The 23426-nt window shown below is 47.0% G+C and overlaps 1 protein-coding gene across 4 annotated transcripts in view; it reads right to left on the bottom strand.

Moving 5' to 3' along the window:
- Window positions 1-23426, bottom strand: part of Lig4 (DNA ligase 4) — a 174973-nt gene that overhangs the window by 110126 nt on the left and 41421 nt on the right. For 2 of the 4 annotated variants that reach the window (XR_002821095.1, XR_002821094.1), the window contains exon 2: window positions 17735-17864. The gene's annotated coding sequence lies outside the window, so the exon portion shown is untranslated. Of the gene's footprint in view, window positions 1-1534; window positions 1706-14023; window positions 14081-17734; window positions 17865-23426 lie in introns of those variants that run through there. The other 2 variants (XR_002821093.1, XR_002821096.1) reach the window with 2 other exon arrangements.

The raw sequence follows: 23426 nt of genomic DNA, 5'->3' as shown, positions 1-23426 counted from the left end.
ATCATCCTTAAACTTCCTTAGTCTTCCTGGTGTTCACACAAGGAAAAGAGGCTAGCAACAAATACCCTATAGGCTCTTGAAGCCCGCAGCTGTGGGGCTGCGGAAGCTGATTTCGTCTCTGCAGACCAAGCAGAGAAGCAGGACTCACCCTGGAATTAGACCAAGCTGTGACTCCCGCACACAGTGCCCAGAACCGCCCTGCCGCTCCCACCCCACCCGCCTGGGGCAGGGTCTGCTCCTGCCCGATGCCTCCTCGCCTTCTGCTGTCCTCACCGTGCCTCAGGCTGTTCCAGGGTGGGGCCTGCACGCTGAACTCCTCCGCTGTCTCTCCTGGAATGACTCTCCGGTTGGCTCACTCATTTCTTTCCTACCGCTTGCCTCTTTAGTGACCTCAGCATCTCCAGAGTCTTGCAACTACCTTTAGCATTCGTGTCCCTTTTCTCAAAAATCAAGTGCTTTTGCTGGCACTTTTCATTTTAATCAGCACATTTCCAATGATCAAGCAGCATGCCATAGATGTAAAACGCCACACGTCTTGGCTTAAAGTCTGGCGTCCTTAGTAGCTGTGACGGTTCCAAGTGTTTCATTTCCTTGCCTGTAAAACATACACTGACATCAACAACAATAAAAATTGGGAACATTAAATGACAAGCAGTACATACTGCAGTAAAGCAGTAATGGAAAGCGTGGAATGCAGCCTCAGCACACGTCAGTTTAGCTCTGTTATTAGTAACCTCAGAACTACATGCCATGGACATACTACAAAGTTATGTCTTACGCAACACACGCATAGTCATGTATTAAGAAGAGAGCAGTCACAGGAAGAGAGGGCCGTGCGTTGGGGCACATTTTCAGCGGCTGTTTTTCTGGTGTTGCACACTGCCACCTGCTGGGGCCATCGGGTACTGTTCCTGGCACCTGAGACAGCACAGCCCTGTGGTTGGACATCATTTACACTTACAGGGAATAACTAAATCTGCTGCTCTGCTAGCCTGCTGCGTGGTCAGCTGCAAGACGCTGGCAGGTGCAGCATGAGCTGCCGGCTCTCTGTGGCCATGGCTGCGGAGGCCGTCCTGCAGCAGGCACCTCCATCTGGGCTCTCCTGACCCAGCATCTGAGAAGATTCCAAGGAAAGGTGCAGAAACGGGCAACTGGTGTTTCTGAAAGCGAAGGCCATTCTCAGTGCATCCTGACCCATGCCGCCAAGAAACAAAGGTGTTCATGCCTGTCCAGTATGTCCACACCCTTCCCACCTGCCTGGCAGCCCCTTGGCAGCTGTTAGTCATCAGACAGAGAGAGGCCATGTCACAAGGCTGGCATCAAAGCCACCCTCATTGTACCCCATAGTGGCCCCACTCCACATGAGTGGTGAGAGTGGTGGCACTGGCTTGCAGTTTTGCTACCGTATATTATGCCAATGGTCCTATTTTAGTACATTATTTTTGTTAAAGTTAGAACTTGAATATCTAAGTTGACTTTCTGCAGAGATACAGATGCATAAAAAAACATACATAGGGCTTTGTGATATCTGCAGCCTCCAGCCATAGAGCAGGGACCACTGTGGCTGTCACTTGTGCTTCAGGGAGATCTGGGATGGAATGAAGACTGTGACATGGGTATGGCATTACATGCATTCATTCTCTTTGAAGTCCAGAACTTAAGTGATCGGACCATGAGCAGCGTGTCTTCCCATTTAGAATGGAAACTGTAAGTAATTAATAGAAAATGATACTAAGGTTTTAGACAGTCAAATACTCTCCCATTAGAATACAGAAGGACCAAGGATACATCTCAGTGGCACGGCGCCTGCCTCGCAAGTGAGTTCAATCCCCAGTACAAAAAGAAGACTATCAAAAACTATATATTTACAGCTTATTAGTGCCCCCTCCAGTTAGATTATCATGTTGCATAGTGTGGGTTTCTGAAATACGATTCACGGTTTCATTTTTATCGCATATTTGCAGCATATAATCACTGCCTGCATTGTAGGGAACTGTTACATGCTCAGATACTATTGTTAAATTTGGGTCTAAAACCAGAGATTAATAAATACAAAATCCCAGAAAATGATAGAGCAAAGCTTCATAGACAAAACTTAGAAAATACAGCTCCTTGCGATTTAGAAGGACTTCTCCTCAGACAGACCCTTGGAGCCCGTGGGGTCTCTAAGGAGAAGAACTCCCATCAGAAGTGGACAGATTCCTGGGAGGTGTTGGGACAGTTCTCTAACTCTCACTGATGTCCCTCGAAGCCACTGCTCCAGCCTACACAGGTGCCCTCGAGGAAGACCACAGGAGAAGACAGGCCTATTCCCTTGCTAGCTCCCTGTCTTCCCCTAAGGAGACTGTCTCTGTATATCTTGGGAATTGTGCCCTACCCTATGTTTGGGTCCAGGACCAATCTGAGAACAAAGAAAACCTACAGTCCCGTAACACATTTCAACACCCCCCCCAAAAGATTGAATCATCACACACACACACACACACACACACACACACACACACACCTCCACCACCACCACCACCACCACCACCACCACCCAGGCCCTCTTAGTCTCCTCCTTGAGCTCCCAGGGATAAATAATCCATAAGTCATTTCCTGTCTAAGGAACTTTCAATACTAAAATTCAAGTAGTCAAGTGTAGTTTCAGGATTTAAAAATATTGATAAAAAAATTCTGAGAGATAATTGTGCATGATTTCAGAGACGTCGGGAGGAGGGGCCCCGGGCTAGTGACACGCTGTGGACTTGGACTCTGAATGGGAGATGAAGCTGCTCTGCATGTGGATGGGGAATGAAAGCCCCAGAGCAGTGCATGACTTCTGACTCACAGCGCAGGAGGTCCCCAGCCAGCCTCGCCCACCCCAGGTGCCCTGGCTCCGAGCGAGAGAACGCACCCGTCTTTTATAGGAACAATAAAGCCATGGCAGAGCACTACCACTCACTTTTTAAGTTACTGTCAGATTTGCATTCAAGACTCCGTATCTATTTTGGGATACAAATGGAAGTTTAATCCACTCAGTGATCCATCATTGTCATTATTTATCAAGGCCTGAAATTCCAGGAAGCAGCCTCACGGCGGACTTCTAAGAGCTTGCACTGGGGCAGGATGGAGGGTGTGGTGCAAAAGAAATGGAAGCAAGGGAACCAGACAGGCTTCCCTCCCCTGTCACTGCAATAGGGACATGATTGGGTCGCTGCAGTTTCCTTGAATCTTCCAGCAGAATGGGAGTGCCAGGCACAGCTGATGTCGGGTGTCTGTAACCCCAGCATTGGAGCAAGACTCAGTGACGAACTCTAGCTTCAGCTGCCTCCAACCCCCGCCCCATGGCTGCATGAGGCTTTGGGGGAACATCTAGACAGAGCCATAGCACGGAGACGTCTGGCAGTCTAGGCTTCCTGACTCCAGAGACATTCATTCCTGGATAAGCCCAAGGCAGGACAGGCCGGCAGGGAGCACGGACCTCTAACCCCAGCGCTCCAGGAGATTCGGGCTGCAGGCTCCCAGTGGAGCACAGCCTGGACAACGCAGCAACTTAACAAGATCCTGCCCCAAAACATTGCAATCTTGGGGGACAGCTCAGTGTGAAGGCTCTGGGCCTAATCCTCAGTAGGAAGGAAAGACAAGGAAGTAGACAGCCAAAGAACTGAGAATAAGTAGGAAGAGCTAGAAGTTGTACAGCCCCAAAAGAAACACAGTTTTCCTCTGAGATGAACAAACTAGCTTAGAAAAACCAAGTCATGTTCCTGTTAACTCGCATGCTTCCATCCGCATTATCAGATTTCAAGACCCGGCTCTTCTTGGAAAAAGTAAGAAGACAGAGAAGTGTGGGAAGCCTGAGTCGGCAGAGCTGCCTCAGGACGGAGAGCCAGCAGGCACAGAGCTCGCAGCCCCACCCCTCCTCGCAGCCTGGGATTCCGGCAGACACCAACCTCTGTATCCTATGCAAAGTGTCTTCTAAACAGGTAAGAGGAGGAGGCCGTGCAGGCAGTGCGTCTCTCCCTTTACCTTCCTCTGGCTAGGTGTGGCACCGACACCCATGCTGACTTCCACAGCGGCTTTAGCCCTTCTCTCCTAGAATGGAATGGGAACATTATTCTAAGGTTAAGAGGAAGAAATGCACATGGGCAGCACCATCCTCTTTCTTTCCCACATTTGCCTGCTTGTGGGGCCACCACCACATGGCCAGGCCTCCCCTTCTGCTGCTGGAAGCCCCAGAAGCTCTCCCCAGCAGAGCCAGAGGCACAACTGGCAGGTGATATACACAGGTCACAGGTCTGGTGGAGCTCAGTTGCCCAGCTCTCGCCCCGATTTCCTCTGAGCAACTGAGTTCCGTGACAGTCCGGCAAGCACAAGCCACCCGGGTGCCCATTCACCGCCTCCTCCTCTTGGTCTGTAATGGGTCCACACTGCATCTGAGTGCCGGTGGTCCCTCTTGGATCAGCTCAAGGCTGGAAAGCGGCATCACACATTATACATCCCACTTGGCTTGACCACACTGCAGTCCAGAGCTCTGTCCCTCAGAAGGCGACTTGGCTCATTCTGGACAAGCAAGAACGGACCATGAAAGAGGGCAGGCAGGCTGGGGCTGGCACTCTCAGGGGGCACCATCTGCCCTTGTTGGGCAAAATAGCTCACAGAGAAGTGCCGGACACGGCCACCTCTGCACTTTAATCACCAGACCACCTTCAAAAAGTCAGATACATTGCAAGTCCCATGTGTGCATGGCTTTAGGGTTTCCAGCTTTAAAATCTGACAGCAGCCCTGTGAAGGACAGCGGGCAGATGAGCAGGGGGCAGGGGGGCAGCAGGGGCAGCATCCCGCTGGGTCAAATAACCTGCTCCTTGCTGCCCAGGCAGGCAGCAACCCTGCAGTCCCTGCAGCCCCTATTCCTGCATCCACCATGACAGAGTACCCAAAATCCTGGAGGATCAGGGGCTACTTTTCCTTTACTTATGCCTCCCTGATTAACTTCACTGAAGGACAGAATCTAGTCTATAAGCCAAGGAATCTGAACCAACCAGAAGAAAGATGTTGGAGCTGGGGCAATAGCTCAGCAGCATAAGCACCTGCCTGGCAAGCACAAGGACCCAGGTTTGATCCCTGGTATCACATGCTGTGCCAGCCCCAGGTGAGGCTGTGCCAGCCACCAAAACTGGACGTGGTAGTGCACACGTGTAATCTTAGCTTTGGGGAGGCTGAGACAGGAGGATCACCATGAGTCTGACCTGCATAGTGAGGCCTTGTACCAAACAAATAAAAGATTTTTTTTAATTTAAAATAAAAGAAGAAAAATGTGATATAAAATTACATAGAATGATTTCTTACAACCTCATTGATTCTTTGTTTTTTTCTGTGACACTGTTATCCTGTATTTTTTTCTTTGTAGTGTATATTTTAAGAAAACACCTGCCAAGACACCAAGTGCCTCCTTTCCCAGACTGTTAATGCCAACAGCCACGGTCTGCGCCTGCTGCCATGTCAGAACTGATTTTCAGCCTTAGATTTGCTGAGTCATTGCTTCCAGTACCCGCAGACCCACAGCCCTGGTAGGAGGTCCCACTTCTCTGCAGTCCCTCCCCTGTGCCCCTCCTCCTCAAAAACAAGGGTCCTGTTGACCAGGCTTCTGCCTTGTGCCATGATGGCTGATCAGTTCTGGCCCAAGTGTAAATTGCTGGATTATTATGGTGGTCCTCTAACACAGCTGAAGCCCCAAAACAACAGCTTATCTTCCCAAAGGCCACCTCCTCCTTCTTCCCCACCCCAGTCCTGGATACAATTTCTTTTCACCTTTCCTGTGCCACATGGGAGACCCCAATCAGCCTCCAGGTGCTACTAAACCTGCCCCTCAAACTCCACCCCTAGCAGAATCCATAATCTCAGCCTTCCACCGTCTCAGGTCAGAGGATGTCTCATCTCGCCTGCTATTGATCCTCTCCCTGTCTCCAGAGTTAATAAAAGCTCCCTTCCCCTTCTTTTATTTCTGCCTCTTGGCTGCACCACTGAAAAACCTAACAATGGCTACAAATCCAAATGTAATCATCTATCTTTCTTGCCTTAACAGATAAAATTCAACGAAAAAAGGGATACAGTCTATATAATGGGAATAACTTCAAAATGCAAATTAAGAAACAAGCTTTGTGAGATTCATAGGGTCTCTACACCAGTAGATTGCCATCTTTCCTTTAAAGTATTTCTTATAAATAATGATTTTCTGATAATAATGTTTTTCTTACCCAAACCTTGACTGGAATTTCTTATGTAAGCATCAATAGTGTTGTCAGGTGGTTCCTTCTACAGAAGGGTCTCCAGTGAAATGTTACTGTTCTGGGTACTTACCTCGTCCTCTGGAGTTAGATTTCATGGTTTTCTTGTCTTCTACAAAGGACTGGATAAAGTGACTAAAATAGTGACTCAGTTCATTTGAAAAAGCAAAAGTGAAGAGCGGGGAAGAAATGCTCTGCAGAAGGAGCTTGGGCCGTGCAAAAGGATGCCCTGGGAAAGCAGGGAAGGTGCACAAGGAGGCAGGAGAGAGGGCTCCCGTGATGTCTGCACCCTACACGTGTTCCAGATCTTGAGGAAGCCCAAGAGAACGTCTGCACAGGTCCTGAGGTGGTGCTGGGGTCCCCCACCTCATGCCGACACCAGGTCTAGGCCATCCTCCTAGCAACCTGCTCAAGTTCTACTGAGAGAAGTCCTTGCTCAGGGCCTAGGGACCTGCTTTGCACATGTATTGGGATCTTGTACTCAACAAGCCCCGCCTGCTTCCCCAGCCAGTTTTGCCACGCCCTAGTCTCCCAGGGCATCAACTTCATTTTCCAAGACAAAAGGCAAGAGCAGGAGAGGCATGCACCAGCCCGCCCTGCATACAGGATGCCTCAGGAGGTCCAGCAAGCCTCTGACCTTCCTCTACCGACTTATCCTCCACCATCACTGACAGCATGGCTTTGGCAGCCACAGGGCCGCAGTGGCATCTTACTTTCCATTTGGAAATGAAACTGAATCCATGCCAAGGAAAGAGTCTTTTAAAAAAAAAAAAACGCTTTTTCAGTAACTCAGCAAGTTTTCTTGTCCTTGAGAGGCCAAGTGTGAAAAATAAAAATACACAGTAAGCATTTGTCAAACGAATGCATTGTTCTTTTAACTTCTACAATAAAACTGAAGACATGTCTCAGAAGAAGAGAACTGTCTGAGTTCAAGCTCTAGCCCTGATGAGAATTTCAGCCTAACTTGGTCCAAGTCATGTGCCCTTGCTGGATTCACTTTGTCTGCAAAGCCTGTTTGCTCTCCTGCGTCTGTTTCCTCATCTAGCCATGACAGCATCAGGCGGTGGCCTGCACGGTCGCTACAGACTTTCTCTGCAGGGTCATATCTGAAACTAATTCTAAGTATTGCTGCAGCTGTATATCTATCCTAACTTTCTTGTGTACACATGCATATGTTTTTATTTTCCACCCTTTTTTCCACAACAAAACTGCCTTTTATTTACACTTTTGTGAAGTCAGTAACACATGACACTAGGTTGCTTAGCAACTGATAGCAAAAAAGTCTGTACTAATACTGTTTAGACAAGATATCATGTCTGCACCCTGTCCTCTAAATAACTACTACAAGGTCAACAATATGCAATGTATTAATTACTGTAACTGTCCTACTAAGCTCTTTTGAGACGGTTTCATCACTATTTTATCTTTTTTCTCATTAAAATCAATAAAAATTATAAATAAACATTGCTGCTGACGCTTGCCATCCCCTGGTCCAGCTGCCGCCTCAGCCATTCACAGGCTGCTCTCCCAGCCCAGGCGTTCTTCAGTCGTCCACGTGCTACTTCAGTGGCTTAGGTGTTTCCCACCATGCGTGGATGGAAACCCCTTGGTTCTGCCTGTGGTCCACCCACTACTTCAGTAGTTCAGGCCCTTCCTTAGCAGCCCAAATAGAAGACAGCGGCTCAAAATAGTGATGCTGGTTGATACCGGAGGCCAAAGTGCTTCTGACTGTGTTTTCTAGTGAACAGATGAGTAAACATGAGATGTCAAGTTGTCCCTCGGTTGTCCTTCCCTCCTAAAGCTCCACAAATGTCACAGTGCTTTCAGGTCTGTGTTGGGGACACCGCCACTCTGGGCTCTCTGGGTCTCACCTTCTATGTCACGATAGCACTGCAGAACTTTGTTTGCTATGGCTCAGTCTTTTCAAAATTGATCACTGGACCAGGAGCAGGGCCGCACCCTGGCAGCCACCCACCACCACACTCCGCCCGGCCTACGGGGAGACTCTCAGATGCTTAACTCCCAGGGAAGCACAGAAGAGCTCTTACCTCACGCTGCCTTTTCCTGCATTGTGGAGACCCCGATTTTACCTGAAATTAGAACCTGTTTCCCTCATGAAGCAGGCAGGAAGGAGGGCCAGCAAGGTCATCAGCATGAAGGCCTGAGGTCAACATCTGGTCCCCAATCATGTGTCAAGACACCAGTTACACAGCTGACCCACAAAACTCAGTGTTGTGTTCCCAACACACATTCACACCGCTGAGCGGGAGAGCGAGCTTGCTTATAGAACCCAAGAGTTTCCTCCTTCAGTAACCATCTGCAGCAGGTCCTGCAGGAGAATGCATCCTCCACCCACAGGGTACTATTCAAGCTTCAAATATTAATACAAATACTTCAGATACTAACGCAAATACCTCTTTTATTATAGTCACAGCCCAGATCTAATGAGGTTTATCTCCCTGGGTGCAAGTGACAGGTGAATACTGCTGAGCCCTGAGTTAGACACAGAAGTGGCTCCTGGCAATGCTTTCAGCCACGCCTTATTTAACTCACAGGCCGTGGGGGCTTCAGTCCATAGCTGGCTGGCTCCAGTGCAGGGCGGCACATGGCACAGGGCAGCAGTTCCAGGCAGCAGAAGACAGCCAAAGCACCAAGAGGAACAGAGGGGAGGGCAGGCCTCTTTCCCTCCTTATTCTGTATTGCACAGAGACCACCAAGGGCAGGTGCAGCATCACCCGCGATCCCAGCACCGGGCCGCGAGCCCGTCCGACACTCTAGAAGCCCTCCCACAACCGCATGAGGCTTTGAGGGACACCCAGACGCAAAGCGTAACAGAAGCTAACGAACAGAGTGCATCTTACTCCTCTATGTGTTTCTCACTTTCATGTGTTGACATGAAAGACTTCAGATTTTGTGATTTCACAGAAATGGAAAGGATTCAACTGCTGCTTTCCCACATGCGTGTCTGCATGGCGTGGGACTCCACGTTTGAATACCTCGAAAAGTTCGGCATGCTGAACTTGAGCATCGGAGTTTGCACTGATTGCTACATGACAAACTAAAATCTGAGCAGATCAAGATAATAGTAGAAAGGCTGCACAAAAGAAACTGTGCAACATATTTTCCCAGATAAACTTTAGAGTGTTCTTAAGTACCTTTACCACTATATCTGTGTGACACTTTAAAAGCCAAATGCTCAGAATAAAACAGGAACTGATTACATGGCATTTTTATTAGAAATAGTCTCTGCAAAAGACAAGGCATCATTATGTAATGATGTCAAAATGGGGTTTTCCCATTTTGGCAAGGTTGAAAGAGAGGTGGATATTAGAATTTCACAGAGAACTTTTAAAAGGAGTTCTAGGTGCTATCACTAGAGTTCATGACACAGCACACGTTTTTGCAGAGTCTGAAGACTGGCATTTTACTTCCCCAGTATTGCAGGCACGTCTGATGCACTCTGGCCACAGGCAGGTGCGTCCCCAGTGAGAGATGTGAAGGCGCCCAACAGTGTTTCTCAGGCCTAACTGTGCCTGTGAAGCACCCGGGTCGTGCTGACAAGAAGGTCCTCGCTCAGAAGACCAGCGTGGCGCTGAGCTCCGCATACCTGCCCACCTCATTCCCAGGGAGGGCTGTCCCCCCGGTCCACAGAGCACACTTGGAAGAGTACGGATGGGGGTTCCAGGGGACACAAGGCAAGGCCAGGTAGTCAGGAGGGCTTTCAAGAGGAGAGCCACTGTCCTACAGGGCCTTGGGACAGCAACAAGAACTCCAAGCCCTAGTCCTCCATTCGCCAGGAAAACCTGTCCATACGATGAAGTGAAGGCACCCCCATAATGTATCAATCACCTTCCCTCTGCTAGAAAGTCCTCAGAACCCCAGTTTCGCGGAGGGGCTTATCCTGGCTCGTGATCTCAGGGCTGCCAGGCCATAGCCACTGAGCTCCAAGGCAGACACAGCGCTGCTGGCTGCCGTCTCCAAGCTACCAGGAAACAGTGCAAGAGAAAGGACGAGGATGAGAGCACCCCCTTGGGGAAACCACAGTGACCACCTCCCACCAAGCCCGACTCCTCACAGCGCTTTCGCTACTGAACCCCCCATAGGGTGGATCCATCAGCAAGCACAGAACACGCCACGACCCAGTCACCATCCGCGTACACAGGTCTCCCAGGCACGCGCTAGTTTTAAGCCGCAACACATAGTGAAATGCTCCATGGAGAAGCCTGGCACTTCTCACTCATAGCAAATCTGTAGGGAGCACTGGGGAGATGCAGTGGAGGAAACGCCTGCTGCCCACCAAATGTGAAGAGGCGCCTGAGCCTGCCTTTTGCCTGACTCCCCCATGCCCAGCACGACACCATCCCTCCACTCTCTTCCTGCCCCAAGCCACCCTGGCAGTTCACATTGCAGGGTGCGAAGCAGACAGAGATGGGCCAGTGTGCGCCCCAGCATCATGCGTAACAAGTGAGACTGCGGGCAGTAGTGCTCCCAGGGCTCTGCCATCCCTGGGAAGCACAGGACAGCACCTCCGTCAGAGGGCTGCTGAGAGATGAAACGGGAACACGCAATGCTTTGCACGTGGTGGTGTTCGGCATATGGAGACGGTTATTGTCACAAAAGGCAAATAAAGAGCCAGAGAAAAGGAAAGATGTTCACCCGCTGAGACAAAACAGAAAGCAAACTGAATATGGCATCCAGAGTTCATTAAATGGAAGAAGGTGCTGTCTACCTAGATTTGCTCTCACGAAGGACTCCTACTGTGATTCACGAAAGACAGATGACAACTGGCTGTCAGTCGGAGGCCCTGATTCGTGGCACCACCTGGAGCCAAATGCAATGCTTCACTTCCCTTATGAACCCTCCATTGCTGCATTGTCAACTGGAGGTAAGAGCAAAAGTAGTCAACAGTATCTGTTCGTGCTGCTGCCTCAGTGGGAGGGCGGGGGATTGGTGGCAGGGGCAGTGGGCAGGGGGACTCCAGCTCCTGTTCTCTCTTCAAATAAATGTCACTTACTTTAGGAAGCCTTTGCCCAGCCCACGGAGTCCCACCCGACTCTCCCTCTGTGGATGGCATGCTTCTGTGGCCGATGTCGCTATCTAAGTCCTAGCAGGTACACAGAGCCCGGCACACAGGGGTACTTAGTGAACGTTTTGTCAAAACACGGGTATCACCTACCTCAAGTGACTCTTGCAAAGAAAGCCCTTTTGTCTTTTTAAAAAATCCCTTCCCTGCTTCCCATGAAAACGACTTCCTCTGGGTCCTTTCCACAAATCGTGACATGACTTAATCGATAGCTTTGTACCTCCAAGTGTGCACACCACGTAAGCCACGCTTCTGGAGACTTCAGCTCTCCTCTGTCCGGTTTCTTGTCACACAAGAACTGATTACTTCAGTGGGCAAGTTACAGAAATATACAGACAGTGAGACCTGCTTCTTGTCACATTGTGTCTTCACTGGGAAGGGAACACATAGAGAGAGAGATTTGTGACAAATAGTTTGTTTTAAATACATATTGGTTTTGCTAGCAGGAATAACATATCATCCAGCATGACAAAAACACCGTTTGAACTGCAGCCTGGGCCTCCCCAGCCCACATGGAAGAGCACAGAAGACCCTGCGTGAGGAAGGTGCCCCCAAGCGACGGGACATTGCCTTTCTGTGTCACTAACACATTGGCCTTCTCTCTTCTCTACACCCTTTTCTAGCGCCAGAAGCGAGCGTTGGTTTAATTATTCCTCCTGTAATAATATTTATGCTGAATCTATTTTTCATTCACCTAAATTATAGAAAAATCATTGCCGAAGGGCTGATAAACTGGGTCTATATATCTTACTCATCTGATGACAGTCTAATTTCAATATGTACATTACACATGCCCAACTTAAATGTGCCCTTTCCTATTCTTGTGTATTTGGGATTTAACAAACTTTTACCTACAAGAACAACATGGTAATTGAACAAAACAAGGATGTCGGCAGCTAGTACCTATTAGTACTGGACAAGGAAGAAGAAAACACTTGTGAACTGCATTCGCTCTAGAGTTCCCGCAGCTCCAAGGTCTAGAGGCAGCACGCTACAGTGCGGCGAAGAACGCGCCTCCCACACGTACTTGTATAAACTCCCGCCGCCCCTGACGACCCCGCCTGGTTGATGCTTCTGTGCTCACTGAGTGTCTGAGTCAGTCGCTGAGTCCTAGTTAGAGAGCAGCTCTAGGCAGGGCAGGCTGCTGGGGAGGACCACGCAGTCCTTCCCCAGGAGCGCCCGCAGAGGCGGTCGTCTTGGACGCAGGCACGGCGAAAGCAGCAAAGACCTGCAGCTCAGTATTTCAGGGGCTTCAGGACCAGAGTCATCTGCGCCGAGGAGATAGTAGGTATCTGACGGCCTCTGCTTAGGGAGGTGGCTACTTCTGAATTATAGATTGATGCAGTATCCTTAATGGAATAACTATGCTGGTTAATGTCTGTAAAAAGTCACCTCCCAAAATTAACATTATATCTCTTCCTAAAGTGATCGAACTTATAGTTTTCCGGTTATCTATTATTACATAATGCACATTCCCAAAGTGGCTTTACGCAACACAAGTCTCATTCTGTTTTAGAATTTCCTGGCCAGGAATCCAGGCAGGTGTTGACAGAGGTCCCCATGGTATGTAGCGGGGAGCAGAGGTCCCATGTGACCTCATGCACCAATCTCAGAGGAGCAGCTGCAGGGGCGAACACATCCAGCCTCTCCTCCATCCCGTACTTCCTGGGCCTCACCAGACGGGTGCCTCAGCAGGGCACTTAGATTCCTTCCCTAATGGTTCCAAGACCAAAGGTGCCAACCCCCCTACAGGTTGGGCCTGGAACTGCTACAGTGTCACCTCTACTGTTCCGTGAGTCATGGCCACCATGTGCCAGCCAAGGCCCATGGCAGGAGCAACGGGTCTTTCCCCTCCACAAGAAGGTGCAGCCCCTGCTGGGGTCCACCAGTGTGGGGGAGAAAAGTCAGCCCCATGTACCCCGTGCCTTCCTATGCTTGCAAGAGATGGGATGGGAAAGTCAGGGATGCTTACAGAGTCTTCTTCCTTTGTAAAATCCATCCTATGTTTCAAATTGTGTTTACTTAGATTTCTCCACCTTTCTCTTGGCTATGATAGTCCTAATACAAAACACGTTTAGATTCATTATCTCCCTGACATGTGTCTCTTCTCAGTGAGTTGTCTTACTAAGGATTCATGTGCTTGCTAATTCTCCTCATGCCTCCTGTGGAGCTCAAGATGCTTAATCTACTCTGCAGTAACCTGTTGTCTTAATATATAATATGGTAATGTGAAAAATCATGCCAAGCCAAACAGAAAAGTATACGTATGTATGTATTTAGATGTATGTGACACAGGCAGCACACCCATGCGCGCGCACACACACACACACACACATTATTAACTATTTATAACTTAACTCCTCGCCTCATCTTTATTTCCACCAGTTCTTAAGATCTTATTCATAATTTAACTACTACTTAAAGATTTAGCACTTTAATTATAGATAACCTTCCTCTTTAAAAACCCTTTAGATGTTTAGAGAAATCACATAGCACACTCAAGCCCATGAAATTTATTCAGATAACACATTTATTTTTTAAAGACTAACTTAAACCTTCCCCAGCTCAAATTATTATTGACTCTCTTTTGACCTTTTATGTTTCCTATAAATGTTCTCTTACAGTTATGACTGCAAAAAGTTAGGACATCAGAAAATACTGCCCGCCTCCTACCTCTGGCCTGTGCCGAAAACAGTAACAGTGAACTTCGGAGCGGCTCGCAGGAACTAGGCTGGGGAAGACCAAGAAGATGTGCAAGATCATAAGGAAGTCATGAACATGTCTAGGCACTTCCTTAACACCACAGCACATACTGACTGTGTTAGTCAGCAGAGGAGCAGACCAGAGTAAATACTTGCGTAATTGTGCTGGGGATTTATTAGGTAGTCACAGATCAAACCCCACAGAACCCACACAGGGCCATTCGTGTTCTAGAAAACAGGAGGAACCAGCACTGCTTGGCCTCAGCAGATGGAATCCTCTGGGAAAGAGGGGCCAAGGACACAGCCCCAGGCCAAGGTCAAAGGCCTGGAAGCTTCCTCGGCAGCTGCCCATGCAGACAGCATTGGAAAGATGAGCAAAGTGGAGACCAGCTGGTTAAGACCAAAGGACACAGTGGATCAACAAGTCAATTCTTAAAAAAATGGCAGATTTCCTTCTCCTTTTTCATTCTATCCAGGCTATGAGCCTAATGGCTGGTGCCATTGGCCACCAACCTGGGTCTTCCCCTCTCTGCTGGCTGGCCTGTGTGCAAATCAGCAGACAAACTCAGATCTGAGCTTTCCCAGACCCTTAGGAGTTTACTGTTCAATCAAGCTGACATATTACTGACTCTGAAATGTAGTGAATGGTAATTGTACCAAACCAATGGCAAGAAGAGGGGGGAATCAGGAGGGGAGGACACGTTCAGGTGCAGTCTAGGGGGGAAGGTACGAGCTGCAAAGGTGGACAAGACGCAGCTAGACTCAGCTGTAGAAACGTGAATGCCCCTCAAGACCGTAACTGAAGTGAAGTAAACTAGACACGCAAGCTTACACACCTCCTTCTTTATCTTGTGTGAGAAGCCCAAGGGGTAAACCGGAAGCATAACAGAGGACACACACTGGGAAGTCAGAAGAACATGTTCACTGGGGAGCGGTGGCCAGGGCCGGCTGTCGCTCTTGAACACTCTCTGGTCTGCTGCACACCTTCAGGGTATTATCACAGCCAAAGAAGCAGGTGTTCGCAGGTGTTCTCGGGCCATTAAAGAAGAGGCACTGGGTCTGTGCTCTGACTTCTCCACTGATGCTGGCTGGTACATACTTACTTTTGCATTGCTTTTTTTTTCTTTTCTTTAACTTCCTTACATGAGAGCTGGAAAACTGTGTAAGCTTTAGGCTTCAGAAAAATTTATGTTTCTCATATAAAGCAGTTAATTTGGGTTCTTTACCAGTATTAGCTCACCTTCAACACAATGAGGAGATTCTGCATTATCACAATGTTCTTTTGGGGTGGACTTAAGCTCAGTTATTAATGACTAAGGTCATGTCATAGTCTATGTCTATTTGTCCCCCCAAAGCTTCATGCAGTCATTGGGTGGATTTTTAGAAGTTATGATAAGTGGGGTTATAGGTATGAGTGCTGCTGGGATTATGGGTGTGAGTGCTGCTGGGATTATAGGTATGAGTGCTGCTGGGATTACGAGTGTAAGTGCTACACCAGGCCTGGGGTAGACAGCCTGAAGGCAGCACAAGGGAGACAGACTTGCTGTCAGTTGCTGCTGCTCCTCCCTTTTGCTCTTGCTGTTTTCTGCTACCATGAGCTGCTGCCCTCTGCCACATGCCACTCTGCCTTGGAGCTGGCTGAGTATAGACTGAAACTTCCACAAATTGTGAACTAAACAAACCTTTCTTTGCTTAATTTGAGGTGTTGGGTATTTGGCCCCAGCAACAAGAGGACAGTAACTGAGATGGGGCATATGACCCTTTAGTAAAACTAATGCAGTCACTTGAGAGTCCACGCGCAGAGCCTCTAAGCCACAGCAGCAAGCACCTGTGCCACTAGCCAGGCCCACCTCAGATAAGTAGAGTCACCTGGCTGCTGCATAGTTCTGCTCTCAGCCATTCTTAAGGGCTAACTTCTGTTTTCCAGTCTTTGGCAGTGGGGGTGCGCTTCCCTTTGCTATGAGACAGTATTGCCTCAGCCTGAAGCTTTTTTACTAAATATCTACTAGATTCTTTATTATTCATCAGCAGTGCTGTGCGATAATGTTTACATGCCAGCTTTTCAACACTGTTGCTACATGTTTTTATTGAAATATTACTGACAAAAATGTAAGTCTAAGATATGTTAGTGCAATCCCAAGTCATCAATTCATCGATAGTGCTTATAGTATGGCCATATGGACTGTAATCAAAGTATGTAAGTGGGGAAAAGTATCTTTCAAAGGTTAAAAGAAAAGAAAGGACAAAGTGCCCTGAACAAACTATTTGGAGTGCAGATTCACAGTATTTCCCAGGATCTTATGGTCTCTTTCAATGAATTGACAGGGATAACTGGTAAATGTGAAAGATTACTCTTTATTTTAGGACAGAAAAAAAGAGGGAAAGGAAAGTGCAGAAGCGCTCAGGGAGAAAAGAGTGCTGTGCAGGAAAAAGAAAAGCTCGGGCCACAAGCAGGACAGCCTGGGAGAGCTAGCAGGCAAGGTGAAGTCCATGCCGCCACCAGCCTCTCTGCCTTATTTGGTGGTGGATCTGGGTGTCCCTCTGGGTTTCCTGCTAAAAGTGTGCCATCAGGTGCCAGGTTGGGCGTGCACCTTGTGAGATTTGTACCAGGCGCAGGCTTGGCTCCACCTTGTGTCAGCTCCAGGGCTGCTCTGTGCCAGCGTGAGCCTCTGTCCTTGCTGCAACCTATGCTCAGCTGCCCCGGCCTCGGTGCCATGCCTGGTCTACTAAGGTCATCCAGACGAAACAGCCATGGGGCTCCAAATTAACTGGGGTGCTTAGAAACCAGCCAGACGCTCAGGGCAAGGAGACTGGAAGCAATCTGGCCAGGGGAGGGATGGACTCTCGCATTCAACCATAGGCCGGCTGGGAGCAGCCAACCAATGTCCCCGGGCACGGGCACACACACCCCTTGTGCTTTGTGAACAGGGCTGGGGCACAGAAATGAGAGAGCAGGGCCAGTGGGAGCCACTGACTAGAGCAAGGAGGGCTTGGTTAGAAACTTCAGCGCATTTGGGCACCTAGGAGCTCCAGTGGGGAGTAAAGGATGAACACAGGTGCCAGCCAACTGGAATCTGTTAGGGCCCAGGAACGGCCCGATAGGTTCTCAACTGTTCTTTTCTCTGACTGCCTGGGCTCCCTTTTCTCTTTATTTCCCCATTCGTTTGCTCATTTGCTGTCTTCACAAAGCAGGCTCCAAGCATTTAGTTTCCCTTGAAGGTCCTGAGAAATGCTGAGAAACCCAGCAACCGAGCGACTTGTGTAAACCTGCACTGCCAGGGTCACAAGTCATCATTTGTGTCATCTTCCCAAGGGCACATGGGGCACTTTATCTTCCACTTTACTTGATTTTGATAGATTGTGCCAATCAGTTAATGGCCCAAGAATGTGGAGGCAAAGTGCATGCAGGGACCAACCTCAGAGAGCTGTGCTGCACTCCGTGGGACCTGCCCCCACCTGCACCACGGACTTCCCAGCAGCGCAAGCACCCAGCACAGCCCCACATGCACCAGCCTCCGCCGGTGCCTGCACTGACCAGTGAGGCAGACCCAGGATACACCTGAAAGTTCACAATGAGATGGAAACACAACTCCCATTTTGACATGGGGAAAAGCTTGTGAAATTAAAAGGGTCATTAGAAGGGAATAGGTATCTAGAAAAATTAAATGGAAACATGGGCATACCTTATGAAGTCCATTTGGTGAAGAAGACGAGACTCCCAAATTCCTGGCTTGGCTGCAGCACTCAGCGTCTAATGTTTAAGTTGATATGGACGGCATCGTATAGAACTTTCCCCAAAGTAATACAGAGGTCCTGCAAAGAAAGCACCCATGATTATTCCATCCATGCATAATCAGCGTGCACATTTGGATGCAGGATCTACACATTTTTGTTTTGTTATGTATTCAAAGTGTGCCCTTAAAAATTATATGCACTGTATCAACTATTTTGCTAACCTGTCATACCACTAAACATCCCTCAGAATATATTCATTGTGCATCATACATCACTTGAAGTATTCTATTTTAATTAATATTTATTTTTATTTTTTTTCAGAACCAGGGATTGAACTCAGACCCTTGCGCTTGCCAGAGATTAATTAATATTTAGACTGTCCCCAGTTTTCATGTGCAAAAAGCACTGTGATAGGCTGCTTTTCCTGTGCATGAGTTTTCATTTTAAAGAGTGGGGCCAACGAACCCAGATCACGAGACGCATAGCTTCCCATTCACACGATGTTCAAATAAGTGAATATAATTGAAATTCGCACATCATCTCCACTTCCCTGTCAGGTATTTGATGAAAACCGGCAATTAACAACCGCCCTACAGTGATCTCATTTACACCAATTAACAAAATCAAGTAAGGTTGAAATTTACCGTCCTGTTCAGTGAGTCATGAGTCTGGCAGCTGCTAGGACCAAGGCAGACGTTGGTGCTGGCTATTCAGATTGTCTGAAAAAGCATTTTGCTGGTTACCTTCTTGTACACTATTCTTAGGATGTAGATGTAGATATAGATACAGGTACAGAGATAGACAGAGACATAGACATAGATATTTTGTAAACTGGGGATTGAACTTGGGACCTTGCTCTTACCAGGCACGTGCTTATGCCACTGAGCTATCTCCCTGGCCAGGAATCAATATAGCAAGAAACAAATCACTAAATTTCTTGATTGAGAGGAATTCAAACTGACTTCGACTTGGGGTTTACCATAAATGGAGAAAAATCCCTTAACTAATGTATTTACATTTATAGAAAACTAAGACACTTGGAAAATATCTTTTTTGGAATACTCTACCGAGGCTGAAGTATTTCGCCTATGTATTTTAGGTGTGATATTGGTCACAGAAAGTACTGTTGAGACAGGACTGACTTGCCAAGTACTCTTCTAGTCTTCCATTTCACTGTCAATCTAGATAGTGTCTATTTGGCACATGTGAAACCTTAGCTGTATATGGGTGTGTGTGTATGTATGTGGATGTGTATTCTTAGGTATATGTATGTGGATGTGTAGGTGCATCTGCATACGTATGTGCATGTAGGTGTAGGTATATGTGTGTACATACATGCCTGTGTATATGCATGTGTATGTGTGTGGTATGTACATGCATATGTGTAGGTGCATGTGCATGTGTATGTGTATGCCTGCGTGTATAATAGAAGGACAAATATCCAATCATTTTCACTGTCAGTACAATAACAAGCAAAGAAAGCAGTGAATTTCGGTCATTAGACTAAGTCCCTAGGATTATGATTTACTTTTTTTCTTTTTTGGCAGAACCAGGGATTGAACTCAGGCCCTTGCGCTTGCCAGGCAAGTGCTTATTCTCCTGAGCTATCTCTCCAGCCCCATGATTTACTCTTGAAAATAAAACAGAACACATACTTTGCATTTAGCTTTCCCTTATGCCCCCCACAGGACTGCCAGGTGAAATATGTCAATCCACAACATCTCCCCAAGGTCTCTGTGATCCGAGGTGGGGTCTTGGGAAAGTGCTTGCACCACAGGGCCATCACATGTATGATGTCGTGGCTAAATGTGCTGTCAGGAGATGGGGCTTGGCTGAAGCAGATGGATCCCTGTGGTGTGACCTGCAGGGGTGTTTTCTTGTCCTCGGTTTTTCCGGTCTCACTTTCTGCTTCCTGGATGCCATCAGGTGAGCAGTTGTCCACCATGAGGCCATTTCTGTCTTCGAGCCTGTCTTAGCTACTTTTTCTATTGCTGAGACAAAACACCCAACACCCAAAGTTAAAGGAAGACAGACTTTTTGCAGCCCACAGTTCACAGAGGTTTTGATTCATAGTTGGCTGGCTCCAAGGCATGGCGGTTTGGCAGAGCAATACCACAGAGACAAACAGTTCATGGCTGGCAGATGCATTAAAACAGTAAAGTGCTGGGGCCAAGAAGATGGCCCAGTAGAAGTGCTTCCCTGGCAAGTGCAAGGGCCTGAGTTCAATCCTCAGTTACACACACACACACACACACACACACACACAAAAGCAAAGTGGTGACGAAGCGGCAAGTGACGCCAGCCTTCCTTCTGCCCCTGACAGTCTATCCAGGCTGCCTGCCCATAGGTAGGTAGCACTCACACCCAGGTGGGGCACTGGACTGTGAACCCGAGCATTGCGCCGTCACTCCCAGCATCGCACACTCTAGATCCAGCTGCCTCTGAAAAGCCCCGCCTATGACCATGCGAGGACCTGGGGTACAGGTAGATGCAAGCCGTCACAGACCCAGACAACCATGGGCGAAACCCACTGAATCTGTGAGTCAGATAGGCCTTTCCTACTTTGAATTCAAGATATAGGGCACTGTGTCCCAGGCGTGGGGAAATTGGCCAACACACCACATAAATGTCATCATTAGAAAAGTATTTCAAGAATATAATCAAGGCTTCTAACTGTAGGCCATTTCAATTAGATATCACCTAATCCCAACAAAATTTGATTGAAATAACTTTGCTGTCTGTGCTACTGTAGTATGTACACAGACACATTACTATCTTATTTCTGCATATGGAATAACTGAATTGCACATAGCTTTCCAACTTTAGGACCAATACAAAGATAACATCTTTGGACATGAGAGGTGGTCACTTCAGAGTCAGTGAGGTAGGAGCAGGACATGCCCTACTTCCCTGGACAGAACGTAATATTGCAATTTAGAAGGTACAAACATGCGTGCGAAAAAATAAAAATCTCTGTCTTGCCTCTGTCTGCTGTGGTCCTTGATTTCTTTCTCTGAGAAGACTCTGACAGTTCCTGTAATACCATGTGTAAGACAGCTCCTCCCTCCAAATTGTACCAACAGGGGCTGAGGATGCAGCTCAGTGGCAAAGCACTTGCCTAGCATGTGGGGGTATCTGGGTTTCATTACAGTGCAAAGAAACAAAATATAAGTAAGAACCTCAAATGGCAGAAGCCTACACAGGGTTGTCATTTTTGTCCCCCTCATTCTTAGTATATCTTAAAGATCTTTCTACACATAGAAATTAGTTCATTTTTTAGGAACTGCTTGTTGCTGTGGGAAATTCCAGACACCTGGGAGAGGTGGTCAGACAAGAAGGGGCCCTTGAGGTCCAGGACAAAGGTGAGACCATCCCAACCAAGGACAGATATGCACACGACCTGGCCTCAAGATAAAGACCAAACCTGTGTACTTCCTCGAAGGATGAACTCCAGACCTAATGAAACCTACACAGTCAGCAGTCCCTTGGTGGGTATCAAGGACCTCCTGACCATCATTTCCTAGAAAAGTCTCTGTTCTGTCCACGTTGCTCATGAGCAACTCCCTCCATCGTTGGGTCACTATTACCTACGCAGCTGTACTTGCAATCTTATTGACTTGCCATAGCTGTAACCAAGGTTGCACCCACATGGGTTTTGCTCTATAAAACTTCCCTAGAGAGCAGGGTCCTCAGCTACCCTTTGGGTCCCCTCCTGTCCCTCTGACAGGAGCTTTCTGTTCTCTCAGTAAATATTCCCCACTCTCAACCTTTTTTTTTCCCTAGAACTCATTCCTCTGATTTTAGAGAACTAAAACTCAGTGTCTCAGGCAGGTAGCAGGCTGAGAGTTGCTCTTCCCTTATATCACATTTAGGCATCCTAATGTCCTCCCGGGAACACCACCATTCATTTAACCAAATTTCTGCTGATTGACGTTCAGATGTTTCCTCTTCCACACATCATCATTTTATGCTTGTTATCCTTGTAAATATATCATTTTGTATATGAGTACATTTACTTGTATGATAAATTCTACACAATAATTTAATTGGTCAAAGGGAAAATGCATTTTAAATTCTGATCGGTGCTGCCATCTGTCTGTCTTCTACCATAGAGAATCAATATACACATGAAATAAATGTGAATAATGATGACCAAAATATGACAGCATCTACTTGCTTATACCCCTTTGAATACAAAGCCATCAGGTTATTAAGTTTGAGAATTTGATGATAAAACAGTACAGCTTCACTATGTCTTATATTGTTGAGGGTAGAACTGATATCTTTTGATAAGTTTTGCAACCATGTGTTTCTTTTGACCTATCTTTATATGGTTTTGAGCGGTTTTATATACAGCTCTGTTACCGATTATCTAGTTAATAGCTCTTCTTACATGTGCTCTTCATGTCATGAAGAAAAAAGTCTTATACATATTTTCCTTACTGTATCACCTCCTTTGTCTTATAGTATTTTCTGAAGGAGCTGGCCAAATAGCTCAGCGGATTAAAGTGCCTGCAAGCAGGTGCAGGGGCCAGGGTTCGATCCCCAGGCCTGCCATGCTGGCCCTGCCCGCGGGGTACACTGAGACAGCAATTGAGACTGGGTGTGGTGGCACATGCCTGTAATGCCAGCACATGGGAGTCTGTAAACAGGAGAATCACTATGAGTCCGATCTGGTACTGAGACCCTGAACACCGTGTAGACCCTTCCCTACAATACAAAGAAAAAAAAAAAGATTTTATAGTATTTTCTGAAAAAGCATTTTAATAAATTGCACACATTAAATTTACCAATCTTTATTAGAATATTTTGCTGAATTCACGCACCTACAATATTTAAATGACAATAGAATAACCTTCTCTGACAAAACTAAACAAAAAAGGAGAATACAAATGAACGACCACTTTGTATCTATATATTCAAAATAGTTAGGATACATATACAGCTGCATTCTCTTAATTCAATGAATACAGAGATTTTTTCTAATAGTGTTTGTGGACAGGATATCATGTCTGCATCTTGTACAATGAACAACCACTAAGACAACAATACGTGATGTATTAATTATTGAAACTGTGCTAGTAATTGGTTGTGAAACTGTCTAATTGCTATTTGTTTCTTAATAACATTATTTTTAAAACTTACCAATCTTTTCTTCTCTGTCCTATGTTTTGTTTAGTTTTTCTCAAGCTTAAACAATATCCCCTAAATGGTGATGACTTGTATAGTTTTATGTATTACTTTTAAATATCTGGCTTGTCTGGATTACATTTCACTCTGAGCATTGAGAAAGGGCTCCAGATTGACTTTTCCAGATGGCTAACTCACTGACCCCAATCTCCACGGAATAGCCTGGTGCCCAATTGACATGAACCCTAATTCTATACATCTCAATTCTAACTATCAATGTAAATGGACTCAATTCACCAATTAAGAGAATAGACTGGCTCAGTGGATTAGGAAACAAAATCCAACAATATGCTGTATATAAGAAACACATTTACCTCATAAAGAAATTCATAGGCTGAAAGTCAAAGGATGGAACACAGTACTACATGCCCCAGCACCTCAGAAAAAAGCAGGGGTAGCAATCCTATTCTCAGACAGTCTCAACTTCAAACCAACAATGATCAGGCGAAA

The sequence above is a fragment of the Octodon degus genome, unplaced genomic scaffold (genome assembly GCF_000260255.1).
Source record: "Octodon degus isolate 3935 unplaced genomic scaffold, OctDeg1.0 scaffold00039, whole genome shotgun sequence".
NCBI lineage: Eukaryota > Metazoa > Chordata > Mammalia > Rodentia > Octodontidae > Octodon > Octodon degus.
The sequence above is the reverse complement of the archived record's forward strand: the minus strand, read 5'-3'. Positions and strand labels throughout refer to the sequence as shown.